Here is a 17,957-nt window from a genome sequence, read left to right as displayed (position 1 = left end):
CTACTCACAGCTCACCATAGGCCAGACTTATGTGGCTCTGTATCATGTTATCGTAAAATCAAAATGTCGAATGACACAACAGCGAAAATGCCAAAATATCAAGCGTCCGTTTTTGAGATCACAGTACAGTGAAGATTGGGATAGTTGCCCTTTCCTCACTGTAGTGCAATCTCAGAGTTGGAATATATATTTTGCAGGGGGGGGGGTCACAGCCCCCCACAATACCAAATTTGAGTTTCGGCATTTTTGCTCTTGTGAGCGTTCGACATTTTGTGTTTATGATGTTATGATATAGATGCAACTTATGCAGAATCCAGGCAATTGCTGCCACATGTACTACAGGAATAGTACATGTTCTCACAGTGTTGCTGCATGTCTCCTGGCAGCATCCCTGACCAGTTCACAATATATCTTGTCATCTGTTTGGAAGGACATCTGGTTCCTTCAACAGTACTGTTGTCCCATATTTAATTCACCTTTTGATGACCGTCTCCACTGTGTTCCATGGTATTTGCAATGCTGTGGTAATTTTGGTGTACCCTACTCCTGACTGATACCTTTCAAATATGAGATCCCTATGGTGCTTTGTAAGATATGTGCAAGCCATGTCTGTTTCTGGTACAGGCAACTGAGCAAATGTCATGAATACACCGTTCTGACAGTGGACCGTTATTTGTTGTTACATTAAGTCCCTGTACCTGATGGCATGTGTGTACCCAAGCAGATTGAATGCTGTCAGTACACCACAAGCTGCTCCCACAATATGTTATTTGGAGGGTGTGCATGCATATGCATCCATCATATTGTAAGGCTTGTATACCCCATATCTGGGGGACTAACATATTGTTTGGTTTTACAAGTTAATTGTTCATGTTATGGTCACATTACAGGTTGGAAAAGATGTGGAATGTGATATTGAGGTCTTTCGTTATATATATCAAAAACACTTGGTATCTTGATAGGGGTGTGTACACTGCGGTATCTACTGTATAAGATTAATGTTCCATACATGTCCCTACATAGCCCATTTGTCCCCTAGTTTGTTGGTCTGTGTCCAGATGTCTTGCACTGACAGATTGTGAGGTATGCTGCAGGAATGTTACATTATCCCTCAGATAGGCCCCCATGGTGATCACTGTGATAAACCGCAGTAAACACCACCACAAGTGAACATGGACATCAAACAATATGGCTAGGTGTGTATTGGCAAAGCACAACAAAACAATTACATACTCACCAGCTACAGGCTGCTGTCTCAATAGACCAGAGGGAGCTAAATAGGTGTGGGAGAGAGGTACTGTCAACATGTGGCCTTGGTACTAGGGGAAGCAGCATTTCTGCACATTAACAATACAACCCCCCAATAGTACAAAATATGCTGCCCATCATCATAGATGTGCACTTATGTGCTTTACCAAACTCCGTCCAAAACTATTATCGTATCTGACATATGCATATAGATACTCTACCGATACAAGTTCTGTATGCTAAAGTTCTCTAGTAATGTGCAATAGGGCCTTACCTGCACACTCCTCGTCCATTGTGTCAGGGGGACCCACATCCATGATACTGGATTCATGGAGATCTTGTGTTCTTGGGGCAGGTGTCCCAAGGTTGGCAAGGAGCTGTTCTTGTGCTGTTAATGGGGCCTGAATGAGTGGACCCCTACCTGTGGCTGTTGCTTCCCAGGCTATGGCAGCAGCCCTTCACCGGGCATTATGTAGTAGGTCAGTAGCATGATGCCAGACCTGCACATACATTCTTGTGTGCAGGCTGACATCATTTACCCTGTGGACTATGTCATTCCACAGGGCGGTCCTCTCCTGCAGATGTTCCTGACTATTGCCAAACATTATATTGTAGTGCTGTATTATAAACTCAGCAATCTCAGAGGTTTCTGCTGCAATGTAGGGCGGATTCCTCACAGGATTCACCCTGCCTGGAAGACATAAACAGTGAAACGCATCATTGCACCTTATACAGTTACCAACAGTATGGACAGAAATTGCACATCAACAGTGGATATTTCATGCCAGCATCCACAAATACACCATACCCCTGTAATCTATCAGCACAATATTAGCTTTCATTGCACTCCTGGCTCTGAGGTGTCAAATTCCTCCCAATGATGGACAGTTAATTGCATAAACCTCTATTCACTAGTCATTTCTGTGTAGAAGGATGACTGGGGTGAGGATGATGCCAAGGCTGTGCTTGAATACTGCATGTGATGGAACTGTGAGCACTTGCCTGAGTTCATGTAGGATGAAGACAGGGATGTTATCAGGCCTCATGGAGACCTGCTGTTGTTTCATTTCAGCAGGCAATATGTACCTGCTCACCATTGATGAGGGGAGTGGTGCAATTGATGTGCATATCTCCTTATAGGGATGGGGGGAGAGGGGGTGATGTTCACACCTAACCTGTCTGATGCAGGTTGCCTATAGCCATGGCATGTGTGTATGACATGTGAATTAACACCAGTACATGGTGAATTGTGTTATTGCCTCTGTGACTGACAACATATGTGGATATACCCTTGTAACTGGCCTTGGTAGTGTGGATATGTGTGATTTGTACTCATAGTTAGCCTTACATGGAGTCACCTGTTGCCTTACATGCTTGTTCAGATAGAAGTGGACATGCTTCCAAGATGTTGTCTGCACCTATGTGGCCCTATACAGTAATATAGGAACCTATTATGTGGTTTGTGTATTGCTGCTGTCGACCAAAGGGGATTAGTCTACCTTGGTACAGCCAGCTATTACAGGTCAGGTATTGCTGAGTCCATATAGTTACAGTGGATATATAAGTGTACACACCCCTGTTACAATGCCTGGTCTTTGTGCTATTGTAACTTGACACCACAGTACCTCATTTTAACACAAGTTCCACCTTTAATGTGACCTATAGCCTATACAATGCCATTGAAAACATTACAATCTGTTGTGGAAAAACATGCAAATTAAAATCAGGACAATAATCCGGTTGCATGTGTGTGCACACCCTTAAACAGATACTTTGTGAAGCACCTGTTGAGATAATGACAGCATTCAGTCATCTTAGGTCTGAGTCTATCATCATGGCACATCTTTACTTGGTAATAGTTGCCCAGTCTTCCTTGAAGCAACACTACAAATATGTCAATTACTGAGGGCATATCTTGTGCACAGCCCTATTCAGTGCAACCCACAGAGTTTCTATTGGATGTAGGTCTGGCTGGCATATTCCCAAACTGTAATTTCCATCTGGTGAAGCCATTCTTTTGTCGATTTAGATGTATGCTTGGGGTCATAGTCATGTTGACAGACAAAATTCCTCTTCATCTTCACCTTTCCAGCAGATGACTGATGGTTTGGGGACAAAACTGGTTGGTATTTGCAACTGTTCATAATTCCTTCCATCTTGAGTAGAGGCCCAGTTTCAGCTTTTGGAAAGCAACCCCACAGTATGATATTGCCACCACCATGCTTCATCAGGGGGATGGTGTGCTTTTGGTGATGCAAAGTATTATGTTGGGCCAAACATACTACTTGGAATTGTGAGCCAAAGGTTCAACCTTGGTGCCATCAGACCATGACACATTATCCTACATGCCTTTTGGAGACTTGATATACTGTTTGGCAATGTTTGTCCAGCCCTGGAAGTTTTTCTGTGTAGGAAAAGGCTTCCGTCTAGCAACTCTATCTTGTCATGTCATCCATTTTGGATGGATGTCCAGGTGTTTGCAGTGTCACTGTTGTCCCATAACTTCTCCACTGTCTGATGACTGTCTGCACTGTATTCTATGGTATATCCAATGTTGTGGACACTTTTTCTACTCTTCTCCTGACTGATACCTTTCCACAATGACTTCCCTCCAATGCTTTGTAAGCTGTCTGCCAAACTTGTCTTTTGCTGTAGCAGGCAACTGGGTAAATGTCAAATGTCAAATATATCCTACTAGGACAGTTGAACATTATTTGGGGTTAATCAGAGTCTTGTTACTTGATGGCATGTGTTAATCAAAAAGAGAATGTCGTGATTACTGCAAGAGGTGCATCAACCAAGTAGTGGTTTCTGTGTGTGCACAGGTATGCAATCAGTTTATAGTACATTTCTTATGTTTAATATTTTCTCCCCTAACAGATCTGTTTGTCAATAGAATTATACACATTATGTGTCACATACAAAGTGGGAAATGTTTTGACAAGATTTTCTGTATTCTCACTGTTGTATAGCACACAAACCTGGCATTTCAACAGGGGTGTGTACAATCTTAATATCCACTGTATGTAGGTGTTCAGATAGCTGTTTGTAGTAGGCTTGGACAGAGGGTCATAATACAGTTGCACACTTCTCTGATTACAACCTGATAATCATGCTTATTCTGTTACCCATATCATTGTCACGGCAATGCAACAACCAGTACCTTTAAACATTTATGTCTGTTGTATGCACTGAAACTAATATTGCACACAAGTAGAATATGCACATCTTATTTACATACATAGATAAGTAAGTTGATTGCCCAATAGGCTTTGCTATCACAGTGCTAAACTGGAGGATGTCCCACATTCATATCTAGGCTATTATATTACGGTGTCATTGTAAACAGACTTGACAATGGTTTGCCAAACATAACACAAGTCTATGTGTAAGTGACTACAGATATCAGGCACACATATGCTTATAAGACTGTACAGTTGAATGGCATGAACTCACTATATCACATGTATTTCAACGCCCACTTTTGCAACAGTACTGTACTGTGCACATGCTCTGTATAGTTTTGTTATATTTACAAGAGAAAATGTGTATCATAGTTATATGCACAGGTAACATATATATATATATATATATATATATATATATATATATATATATATATATATATATATGTGTGTATATAAATGTACAACATCCCAGTAGCTAGCCTCGCAGTGGCACAGTCAGTGACGTTTGTCAGACACTCCAGTAGTTGCCAAATGTCAGCTGTCATTTCCTGAGGTGAGTCAGGGTCTGAGCTGTGATCTATGTCACTACAGACACAGACACATGCTATGGCCATTGGTGCTGTTCAGCAGTACATCAGTACAGCACGTCTTGTTGAGAAACATATTCTTTCAAACCCCTTTCCATTATTACAGACCACCTACTGCATTCAATTACATGCTTACTCGTTCCACATACCTTTTTTTTCCTAGAGTTTTCAGAGATATATCTTTTTTATTTCTTCAAACTGGACCAGCTTTGAAGTAATTAACTGTCTATGACAGAGGTGTTTTGAATAGATGGCAGCTTGTCTTTTGTAGGTTATGCTCATGACCATGTGATAGCCTATGCATCAATTGGTGTTCCCCAGTTGCTAATTGCATGCAGAGCAGCTGTGTAGTTATTCCAACAGCCATTGTCATGGCAGCACACTCCTATAATTGAGTACTCTATGTGGGCATAGCCCCTTTCCCTTACCTGTAAGGAAGACATCCTGGAGGTGTGTGAGCTAATACCTCTTACAACAAGACTTATGGAGACAAGCCAACTAAATGGTGGAGAAGGTTCAAGACTTAGGTGCAGAATGTGAGTATTTACTTTTATATGTTTTGAATACAGCTAGTTTAATAGGGTTTGTCTGAACATGTTACTTCTGCATGGGTTTCAGTCTGACAAAGTTCTCTGTCTGCATAGCTCTCAACTGTAGGGCTATCCACATAATGGCCAGAGGTTTGCCTGTTATGTTTGTCTTTTCTCCAGAGAGGTGTTGTCCTTGGCAAATCAGTAGGATACTCTGGGTGATTGCAATCCATAAATGCTAGCATCCATTTGTGTTTATGACTTTATATCCATCAGAAAACATATGTTGCAATAAAGCATGTAACACCAACAACATTCTCAGTGTATAACAACAATATTTCTAGTATGGCCATGTGTTTGGGCCTCTGTCCCCCAATTATGTCAGACTTTGTCAAGATGTCATACAGTAGGAGATTGATAGCTATATGGTCTATCATTATTTAGTGTTGTCATTCCTGCTGAGGAGAAAGACTGGACAACATGTGGAAGTCTGTACATTCAAGAGGTTGGTGTATAGAGAATGCTCTGAGATGCCCTTGTAACATATTTTATGTGGGAGAGAGTAACAAGTATTTTATAACTAGGCTGTTAGAACATGTGAGACATATTACTGATAAGAAAGAAGACAGTTCTATAGCTGTACATTTGAATAAATTTCACCATGGGGACAGTAGTGGGTTACAAGGTACTCATTTAGAAATAGTCTGTTTCTCAGTTTGATGAAACATTCATAAAAGAACAATTGTTATGTGCAGAATCAATTTATATTTTTAAATGTAATACTTCATCCCCTAGGGGATTAAATAAGAAGTGTCATTGGAGGCTGTGCATTTAAATGTAATTAAGTGTTAATTGCTTCTTGTATGTAAGACAAGTATTTCTTGTAATGTTTTACTCCTTGAAGGCTTTGGCCAAAACATCAGAGTATAATAAACCTGTGTGAGTTACTGGCTGTGTGTTTTTCTCTTTACTATCTTCAGTCATGTTAGTTTATTTGCTAAGAGTTTGTTGTATGTATGGCCATTGTGTATGACCTATCATGATGTTGTGGCAGCGTACTGTTCACTCATTATTTAGACTATGGGGTGGGGGAGGCAGATGTGATTGCCATGGGTCCTTTTGTATCCAACTGTGCATGCTGCCCCAGTTATGGGTGGTCAATCAGCAGAATTATGTTTGTAAGGGCATTTTGAGACATGTATGCATATATATATCTGCATACTGTTATACACATATATGTATCTCCATATCTATCTATCTATCTATCTATCTATCTATCTATCTATCTATCTCTATATGTATATGTTTTTTTCATATATATTGCACAGTATCTCTTCCCTATTGTAAGCTGGCTGTAATGCATGGTATGTTTGAAAGAACATCAAAAAGGCCTACAGCTCAGATAGCTTAGTTATACATTGCTGCTGCTATAGTGTACCGGGTCCTGAGTTCAAGAGCTGCAAGGGGTGTTTATTTTGTTTCTAGACAGAACAAGGGCTATTGGATATAGAGTGATTAAGTCAGTTTTGATTGGCTTTAAGTGGGTTTGTGTGGGTTTGTGGAATGGTAAGCAGTGCTAACGTATGGTTAAATGAATAGGCGCTTACACCATTTAGGCTTTGCTTAGCAATGCTTCCAAGTGCGCAAATCTGCTTAGCATTCACATTTAAACAATGCTTAAACCTGCTAAGCAGAGCTCAGCCCTGGTAACCAGTGATCACATTCCAGTCTGATAAAATAGAGTAATGACATCATTTAATAAGTGTATTTAATTTCGTGTGCTTCTATGTGCTGTCATTACAGTAGCAAGGGGTGTGAATATACTGTATGGAACACTTGGGTATACATGGGTAGTATCACATTTCTTTTTTTTCTTTTTTTTATATACATGGGTAGTATCACATATTATATGAACTCACATTTGCATGTTACACTGGCTACAGTGCCCTGGTTGACACAAATAATTTAACACATATTGTATTATTAAATTAGTACTTTTAACACTGCTTTTCCATGTAAAATTAGATTGCCTATTGTAATACTTGAACCATGCACCCCTGCATGTAAAGCTGGGACTCTGAGTACTACATTACCTTGTTCTCGGTGCTTGAGCTATATGTTTTTATGTATCTCCTATTGGATATTAATATGATATTATTATATTAACTGTAGACTACTATGTTTTTGCCCATGTTATTGGGACTGCTGTCATGTAGAAATGGCATACATTTCAGCTTCAGACTTCTATCCTTCAAAACATTCATCCTACTGCATAACCTGTTGCCTATCTACTTTCTCTCTGTCCTCTATGCAGATGTGCAGATGTCAGGTATTGCTAAGGCCATACAACTATGTAGGTGCCCACATAGTATTGTGCTGTGGGCCTGGACCATGCTGCTAGTTCCAAAATATGGGGCATTCCTACAGGTGGGCCTTGCCCCTTTTCCTTACCTGTGTGAAGGACATTACAGAGGTGGTGGGCTACACATTCACAGACAGTAGGTGGGAATACTTCACAGGACAGGACATTTGGAGACAGTCCAACAACATGGGGGACATATCCCCAGAATAGTGAACAGCTTCTATGTTATCAGTGCTGTTATACACATGGTTGGTTAATAGACTGTCATGGTTTGTGTGGGCATGCATTTAGTGAGTGACTTCACATCTACAGTGATATGTCTCTGACATACCTCTCCACTGGCATGCTGTCCACAGACTGGCCGCATGTTTGCCTGTTATGTTTTGTCTGTTCCCCAGACAGTTGGGAATGCAGTCAGTAAATACTCACATCTATTGGTATTACTGATGTCATATTCCTCACAAAGGATATGTTATAACAAACCCAGTAACATCTGCAACTGTCTCAATTTATGACAGCAATATGTCCAATCTACCCCTGTCTTTGTGCCTCTGTCCCCAAATGATGTCAGGCTTTGTCCAGATGTCAATGAGGCTCAGACATATTTAGTATCATTATTTCTTGCCTTGATTCCTGCTACCATCCCAGTGATGTAGTAGATCCACAGACATGTCAGGGAAGAGGCCATAGATATGAGTCCTGAGCCTGCACATTCTGAAATGAACTGTACATTTGAGTGGTCTGTGTATGTCTGGCCATTGTTAACAGACTGTCAGGATTGTGTAATTGGGCTGTGTATGGAGGGGGTGGATGTAAGTGTTATGGCTCCTTCTTTATCTGACTGTGCATGCTGCTCCAGTTTCTACTGGTCTATTGGCTGTATGTGTTTGTAAGGGCAGACTGAGACATGTCCTGTGCTATGGTCCGGATTCAGACTACACTGAGAATTTGGCCAGTATATGTAGGGCTAGTGTGTAAGTGGCATACAATGATGTAGTTGTTCACACAGTCCGTATACTCTACTGTTCACTTGACTTGCCGGTATGTGACTGTGACTGTGGTGATATTGGTTGTGGGTATGCACTTTCACACTGGTGTCTTTTTTCAGTGCTCTTACATCCCTGTAGTGCCTGATATATTTGCAAACACATGTGTAATTACCCGCAGCAGATTTCCTATTTCAATTACTTGGTGCTATTTCACTAAATACGTTTTAGAACACACAAGAGGGTGTTACTGCAGCAACTGTGTTAGCTTATCTATGCCAGTACTTTAGATACATCCCCATTTTCATAGCTTCCGCCCACCACTTTGTCAGCCTTGGTCAAGATTCATTGCAGTAAGGGGTTCTGAGAATACCTCTCAACTGGCTGGATTGTTTCAGGATGTCCAGGTTTATTGCACATATGTCTGGTCTGCTTTACAGATTATTCTCATTTCTCTGGTAAATCACTGTGATGATATGATGATTGTTGTCAGTAAATGATGACATACATTTCATTGCCATACCTTACATCCATCAGAATATGTATGCTGAAACAAACTGTCACTCTGTCAAGAAGATTACAGGAAGACAATGACCTCTTCCTTCCTGGATGCAAAAATGTTAGTAATGAGATGTGCCACATAGAAGGACTTTATGACCACAGTGGTAATGTGGTGGTCAAAAGAGACATTGCTGTCAACCCATGTACCCAGATCTCTTGTAACACCTTCTGTGTTCAGGTGACTGCCATTGATGTGGTAATTCAAGGAAAAAGGGCTTATCCCAAATGGAATGACAACACATTTTCTGACATTGAGCTAAAGGCCATGGCTCTGTCACCAGTCATTGGTCTCAGTGTGGCCTTTCTGTAGGATGCCAACATCACTTGGGATGTTAATAATAGCTCCCAACTTGCAACTGCCTGTAAACTTTGTCAGCCAGAGTCCCTTCATGTTGGTGTGGACTTCAGAGAAGTAGATATCAAACAGGAGAGGACCCAGTACAGAACCCTGTGGGACTCTGATTATGACTGCTGGGCAGTCTGACTTGGAGCCAGCTATTTTTACACTGTTCTATCTGTGAGCCAGTTTGAAACCCACCTAGTGATATAGGGGTTGATGCCTACCTTAGTGAGTCTTTGCATGATTCCTGAGTGGGGAATGTTCTCAAAGGCTTTGGACAGATCAAGGTAGGCTGTATGAGCCACCTTGGCTTCATCCACAGCTTGGATGACCGACTCAAAGAAGTTGACCAGGTTAATTGAGCAGGCATGACCTACACTTAACAAAACCAAACTGTGTGGGACCCTGAGTCTGGAGATTCCCATATCCCTGTGTATTAGGTGCATGATGATGCATTCCATAGCTTTGCATAACAGACTTGTCAGGCTAATGGGGCAATAGTTCCCAGGGTCTGTAGTTGCTCCTCCTTTGTGGAAAGGGGTGACTGTAGTAGTGCACAATTCAGTAGGTACAAAGCCTGAGGTGAGGCTGTGATTGAATAGGGCACACAGGTGAGGTGCCAGGTCAGTCTGTAGTTCATGTAGAACACAGCCAGGGATATTGTCATTTGCCATAGAATCTGTATTCTTGGCCTTGGACAGTGATGTTTTAACTTGTGCAGCAGTAATACTGGGTGCCTGGCAGTGTACTGGTATTGTGATTTGTCCTCTGGGGGGGTACATTTGGCACTGAATCTGTCGCCAGCATATTGTCAATATCTGTTGGCTCAGTCTAGGAGGTACCATTCCCCATTGTTCATTAGCTTAGGGCTAATCTTGGTATTGCCATGGGGATTCTTTACATAACTCTAGGAGGCCTTGTGGTTGTCTTTATTATGTGCTACAAGTCTATTTTCACAGCTAGCTTTATAGTATTTGATGAGGGATGTCAACTTTTCAATGAGGCTGATAAGGGGGGTTGGGGGGTTCCAGTCTTTGGACTTCATCTTATTCCGTATCAGTTTTCTCCTTCTGTTGTAGAATTTCTTTATGGCCAGAGACCACCAGATTGGCTTCCATTTTTTTTGAGGTGAGGGTCTTGGTTCTATTGGGTATGGCAGAATCCATGCATTTGTGTGCATGTTCATAGTGCATTGGTGTTTCATTCAGCAGTCATGCAACTGGTCTCCATTTGCATGGCTGCCATGAGGTTAGCCACTTCTGTTTTTAGGAGGCCAAAGTTAGCTTTTGAAAGGCTTTTCATGGTGGTTACCTTTGCAGGAGTGGTGGGAGGGATGTGGATTTCCAAAGGTGATTACATTGTGGTCAGATCTAACAAGGTAGAAGCTGACTAGCAACATTTGCCCATGTTAATAATGACAAGGTCAATGATTTTGCTACCTGTAATGGGTGTAGGAACTACCTTTTCCAGACCATTGGAATGACTGGATTCCAGGAAACATTGGGCAAGTGCATTGGTACATGAGTAACTTTCCCAGTTAATGGTGGGGTAGTTGAAGTCAGCCAGTATGAGAGTGTTAGGTTGGACATTGATATTCTCCAGGGTGATTAGGAACATGGAGTGTGAGTCTTGGGACATGGTTGGGAACCTATAGCAGGCTACAACCTGAATCACTGTCTTACCCAATGTTAGCTACATCTGCAGCACTGTGATGCATTATGTTGGGCTACCACTCTGAAGGTGTGCACATCCTTTATGGATATGGTAATACCACCATCATTGAAGCTTCAGTCCAAGTTCTGCATCCAAAAGGTGTGGAATGAGTTATAGGCTGGTAGTGCAGGGGTGTTTTCTGCTGTCTTTAACCAGGTATCTGTTAACAACACAAATGTCAATGTTCTCCATTTTAAGGAGTGCTTCCAGTGAGTGCATTTTCAGATTTTGACTTCTATTGATCAGCAGCATGACCCTCAGATTGCATGTGTTTGTAGCTGTTATATATGTATGTATAGTCATGTATATATATATATATATATATATATATATATATATAGATGTATATATATATATATATATATATATATATATATATATATATATATATATATATATGTATATATATATATATATATATATATATATATATATATATATATATATATATATATATATTTATTTACCTTTCTCTATATATGTGTATGCATATGTGTAGATATATATATATTTAGATGTATACCTATATATAAATATATATATATATATATATATATATATATATATATATATATATATATATGTATATATATATATATGTATACATATATACATATATTATGTATTTATTTTTCAACATATATATATATATGTATATATATATATATATATATATATATATATATATATATATATATATATATATATATATATATATATATATATATATATATATATATATATATATATATATATATATATATATATATATATATATATATATATATATATATATATATATATACAAAACTTGACTAATTCTACAGAATCTTTTCCCTACTGTTGAATGACTCTACTAAATGATATGTTTGAAAAAGCATCAGACAGTGCTGCTGCTCAGATGGCTTAGTGGTAAATTGCTGTGACTATGATGTGTAGGTTTATGGGTTTAAGACTTGTAAAGGCTGATTATTTGGTTGCTGGGCAGAACAAGGCCTGTTGGATACAGAGTGAATAAGGCACTTTTAAGCAGTTGCAAGTGGGTTTGCACGGTGGTAAGCGATGCTTACTTATGGTTAACTATGTCTGCACAGTTAGCCCTAAAAGTGCTTAATCTGAATTAGCTTTACTTAGCACCACACACACATGTTTACTCCCACTCACTACTGCTTACACCCACTTACCTCCATGCTATTTAAAAGAAAAGAAAAAAGGGGTGCTAGGAAAGTGGTGAAAAAAGTGGGCACACAGAGGGAAAAACAATATAAAAAATAGCTAGGGGTGTGCAGGACGGGTGTAGAGAAGTTCCATAGCTGTCCATGTCTTCTACAGCAACAGCTATGCATATATGCAGAATTTGGAGGTAAATTTGGACAGTCAAACCTCTGAGAGAGGGATGATGACAACAATAATATGTTGTGAAGCCAGTTAGAAGAGATTACATGTGTCCAGTGGACACATGTGCAAAATGGACAGCTATGTATGGGGCGACATCTTTCTGTGGGAACAGATTGCCCTTTTTTTAAGGTGAGAGTGGGATATTGGGGAAGGATAGTAGGTATATTTGGGGAGGTAGGCTGGGTAGGAAGAAAGACAAGACAGACAGGACAGCAGACAGGGGTGGTATATGACACATGTGGAGAGTAAACACCTTTGACGAGGAGGGGTGGTTGGGAACCGGAGTCCCATGAGCCCCCAAATGGATACCATGAGACTGAGGTCCCCATCCATGGGCAGTCACCACTGCAACTTCACAGCCCCAAAGGTGGCTGTGCTGGGGCTGAGCAGGAGGGCAGGCTGACTCTCTCGATGTGCCACTCTGCCCTCAAGCTGGCATAGCATATCTCCAAACTCTTTTCTAAGCTCTCTGTGCACCAATCCCCAGACCTGGCTTTGGGTGACAGGATCCTGTCTGCTTCCGTGACCAGGGGGTTGAACCCCATCCCCTGAGGCAGTTCCACCTGAAGGTGGTGCAGGACCAGTGGATGAGGAGGTCCCGTGGTGGGTCCGAGACATACTGGGGCATAGTACCATGGCCAGTTGAGCCGGGAGAGGCAGATCCCCTGGGATCGGCCTTCCCAGACATGCTATGGTGTTGCAGTTTTACAACATATGTTGGTTAGTCGTGTAATAACACATTCCAGGATTAGTTATAACAGCATGCATAGGTATTCCCATTAACCCAGAACAACAGATTTTGAACAGTTACATAGTAAGCAGAACACATGCATATATGGAACCACAGTGAGCATTATAATGGGCATGCAGGTTACACTGATAGCAACAGGCCACCAATGATAGTATTTGAACAGGGAACATTAATAGAAAAACATTCCAATATTTGCAGAACAATAGAACACATGTCCCAACAGTAGGTCTGGTGAAAAACATACCCATTGATTCATGTGTTTAGATTATTGGTGCAGATAAGGTGGGGCAGAGAGAGAGATGTCAATTAACAACTGCATATGCTTGAAGTGCTCACAACTTTAATGATAGTTGCTCTAATCATTACTCTACAGGTATTACCTCACTTTATAACAACCTATGGCCTTGGGTTGGGCAGTGGTATGTTTGTACACAGTGTATAATTAAAGCCTTTTTATAGATACTTTATACCTTTTCTTACCTAGCAGATCTGTGGAGGAAATTTCTGTTAACACTACCTGACTGTTGCTACCCATATTCACATAGTCTGGGTTACATATGTGCACTCATACTGTGTGTGTGTGTGTGTGTGTGTGTGTGTGTGTGTGTGTGTGTGTGTGTGTGTGTGTGTGTGTGTGTGTGTGTGTGTATGTGCTACTGCCATGCACTGCCTTGATTTCTATCAGTCATCCTGCTTGTTGGCAGCAGTCACCACTAGCTGTGACCATAACACTTGAAGAACAGTTCTTGGGGGAGACTACTTGGTGTATGTACTTATCTTGCTGTCATTTTCAGCCTTGTGGTTGGACAGTGGGAGCTGGAAACAGTATAACTACAGCCTTCTTATAACTACTTTATAACTTTTCTTACCTGGCAAACCTGTGGAGGAAATTTCTGTTAACACTACTTGACTGTTTCTACACATATTCACAAAATCCTGGGTGAAATTATGCATGCAGCTTACTACCACTCCGAGGATTTGTGCAAAAAATACAAGTTTGTGTTTTATCAGAATGAGCTATTGAGAAACTGCTGTCTTTTGTTTGACTGTTTTCTGTCTAATACTCTCTTGGTTGTACAATCTGATATTGTAATTCTAACATTCATGCATAGCACATATGTCTTGTACAGCACAGTGTAGAAAACAATGGTTACACAAAATTACTATTCAAATATCAGATCTTGGTGCATGCAGCATTTCATTTAGTTACTCTCCTGTTTTATAACTCCAGAATCTTTGTCAGATGAGTCTTGATTGTTTAATGGCTTCAGAGCTATAGTTGATATGCATACACTTTACACATTTCAATTCATGCAATACCAAAGTAAACACTACCAGATGGGGTTTTGACTTTTATTGACAGGTACTTACACTTTTATTGATATATAACCTATATGTCACTATTACTCTCCTACTGGGTTGTTTATTTAGTACAAACCATACCCATTTTTAAATAATGCAAGGTGACATTCTACTCATTTTTATTTATTTGCCCTGTATACTACAAGCTAGATTGTTACTCACCAGCCTCGCAATGCAGCCTTAGCAGCCTGCTGGAGTGGGCATCCAAGCTCATGGCACTCTCTTCTGCAGCTGTACAGGAGACAAGAAAAAACATTTATGCATAGCTATCCATCACATACACAGGCTGGACTTTGGAAAACACTTATTGTGACTGATACTTACACACACCTGGAGCATTCCCTGCCCAGGCATCTTGAACCCACTGGTCCAAGACTCCCTCTTCCTCTGCTTCAAGTCAGCAAAGTGGTGCCGGACCTGCTCACCAGTCTGAGGGATGCCAGTGGCACTGGTGAGATCATGGGCGAGATGGTCCCAGGCCTCCGCTTTGTATTGGGAGCCCTGGTACTGGTCCTGCAGCAGTCACATGTCTTGGTTTTCTACAAGGAGTCCAACCATGACCTGGACTCCTGAATGCCCTAGAGCTGCACCCGAAAGCACACACCTTCACCAACACCAGCCATAGTGCCTACAGTGGAGAGCTACAACTGGTTATGAGCTGTATTTCCACCCGCGAGGTTTAAATAAGACTGATTTCCCACCCTTTGCCGTGATTGGACAGTTTTGAATATGCTGACCTAAGCTAAGCGACGGGTAAACCTGCTTAGCACAGGAAGCATTGCTTAAAGTGGTAGATGCTAAGCACTGCTTACCAGTGCATAAATCTGCTTAGCTACACTAATTCTTGCTTAGAATTTAAATTTAAGCAATGCTTATAGCAGATAAGCATAGCTGAGCACAGGTTAGCATTATTCAGCTTTCCTTATACTGACTATCAGCACTGTCAGGTTGATTCCTCATAAATTACCTATTATGATATGTATGTTTACCTTCTATAACATCCCCTATGTGCTTTCATTACATTACATTCTTTTGTACCTATACTGTATGGGACACGTGTTTATATAGGGGTTTCACATCTGTACTACACTGACACCTCACATTTTGACCTGCTACACTACACTGGTTTACAGATATATATTATTCACTACCTACTGATAACAAAATATATATTTAGTGCTGTTTTCACAAATAAAAATGAATGCACTGCATTGAAGCTCAAACAGTGAATGCCTGCATGCAAAGTGTAAGCTCTAACCACTACACTATTTCACTTTACACTACTTTGGCTGTATATTTCTATTTAGCTCATAGTGATGTGTAAGCTAGGCTGAGCATAGCTGCTCGTCATGCAAATCTGCTCAGCTATGCTTAAACTTTATTGGAGATTGAAAAAAATAAATGTGTAACATTACTCATAAATTGAGAAAGCTGCTAGTTATGTATCAATTTGTGTTATTGGACATTTTATGAGGGTAAGGCCAAGAATATTAGGGAATAATCTTGACACTCTGTGAAAAGCTGGACAGTCAAGTGCTATCTTGTGGGGGTTGTGCTTATATGTACTGCGGAACTGTTAGCTGCTGTGGAATTGCCGTACGTCAATTCTAGAGTGCAGAAGGTGTGTGTACTGTGTGAGCACTGCTCAGACACACCCCCTGCACTCTTTCTTGTTTCATCACCATCTAGTGTACTCAGCAGTGCGCCTTCATGAATATACAGGGCGCACTGCTGTACTGGATGGCCACAGAATGCTCCATGCAAGAATAACACTATTCTTGCACAGAGCTTGATGAATCCTGTAGATTATATCTGCAATGTTAGCCCTTTTCCCAAGCAGAAAAGGTGAACATTTCAATAGCAGTTGCTTTCTGGTAAAAGTAAAATCTCTGCACTTTGACAATATCCAAAGTACCTTTTTAAATTGAAAGAGATACACTCGCTGTCTGACCATTTAACTTGGTAGGTTCAGCCTCATGGTCTCACATTAATCTTTCAGGTGTTTCACACTGCTTTCCACTCTCACTTCCTTTTCTGCTCATGCTGTCTTTAAGAAAAATGGAATAATCTACTTTTATACCTTCATTTTGAATACTGTGATAAAAAGATTAACCATTTAGGACCTTGTCTGCACTAACATCAATGCTCCTATTGTTTATTTCCACCATGACTGCCTGTAGTAGAGATCTGTGAATTAAATGCCAAAAAGAAGAGGCTTCTGCACCAAGCCCTTTGGAATACTACTGTTTTCTTTTATTCTTTCTGATATGGAACCTACAACTCTGACTAAGTGGGTTCTGTCTTTCAGACAGTTCACTATCCATCTTATCACATATGGGTCAATTTTTAAAGCATTTAGCTTTTGTATTATGCCAGTACTGTGAATGGTGTTGAAGACCTTGAACAGGTCAAGATACATTGCATGCACTACATGGCCACCATCTACAGCCTTTGTAAATTGTCTGAAGAAATTTACCAGATTAAATAGACTCAATCTACCCTTCACCAAACCAAATTGTTGGAGTCATGTCTAACATGATTCTTGATATCAGAGTTTATGAGTTCAGCTATAATAAATTTCCTTGGCTTTGCAGATGAGTCTTTGTAAGACTGATAGATCTGTATTTAGTTGTGGTGGATATAAGGCTGCTCTTATGGGGGGTTGAAACATATAAGCATATAAACATATATTTATAAATAGCTAAGCACATACATCTAGGATTCACTGACTGTTCAAAGTGAACACCACAGACATTTGTGTATAAGATACTGGCTCAACAAAATTCATATAACCCAGTACTTCTCATTTTATCAGATTTGGCCATTTTATCAGATGTGGCCACAGCAGAGCATGAGGAAACCTCTGCACCAATATAAGCTATAAGATACTATGATAGGCAAATGCAAGGTCTAAATAGAGAACTAAATGAT

This window comes from Protopterus annectens, chromosome 3.part0, assembly GCF_019279795.1.
Source record: "Protopterus annectens isolate FY-2018-M chromosome 3.part0, PAN1.0, whole genome shotgun sequence".
Classification (NCBI taxonomy): domain Eukaryota; kingdom Metazoa; phylum Chordata; order Ceratodontiformes; family Protopteridae; genus Protopterus; species Protopterus annectens.
The sequence above is the reverse complement of the archived record's forward strand: the minus strand, read 5'-3'. Positions refer to the sequence as shown.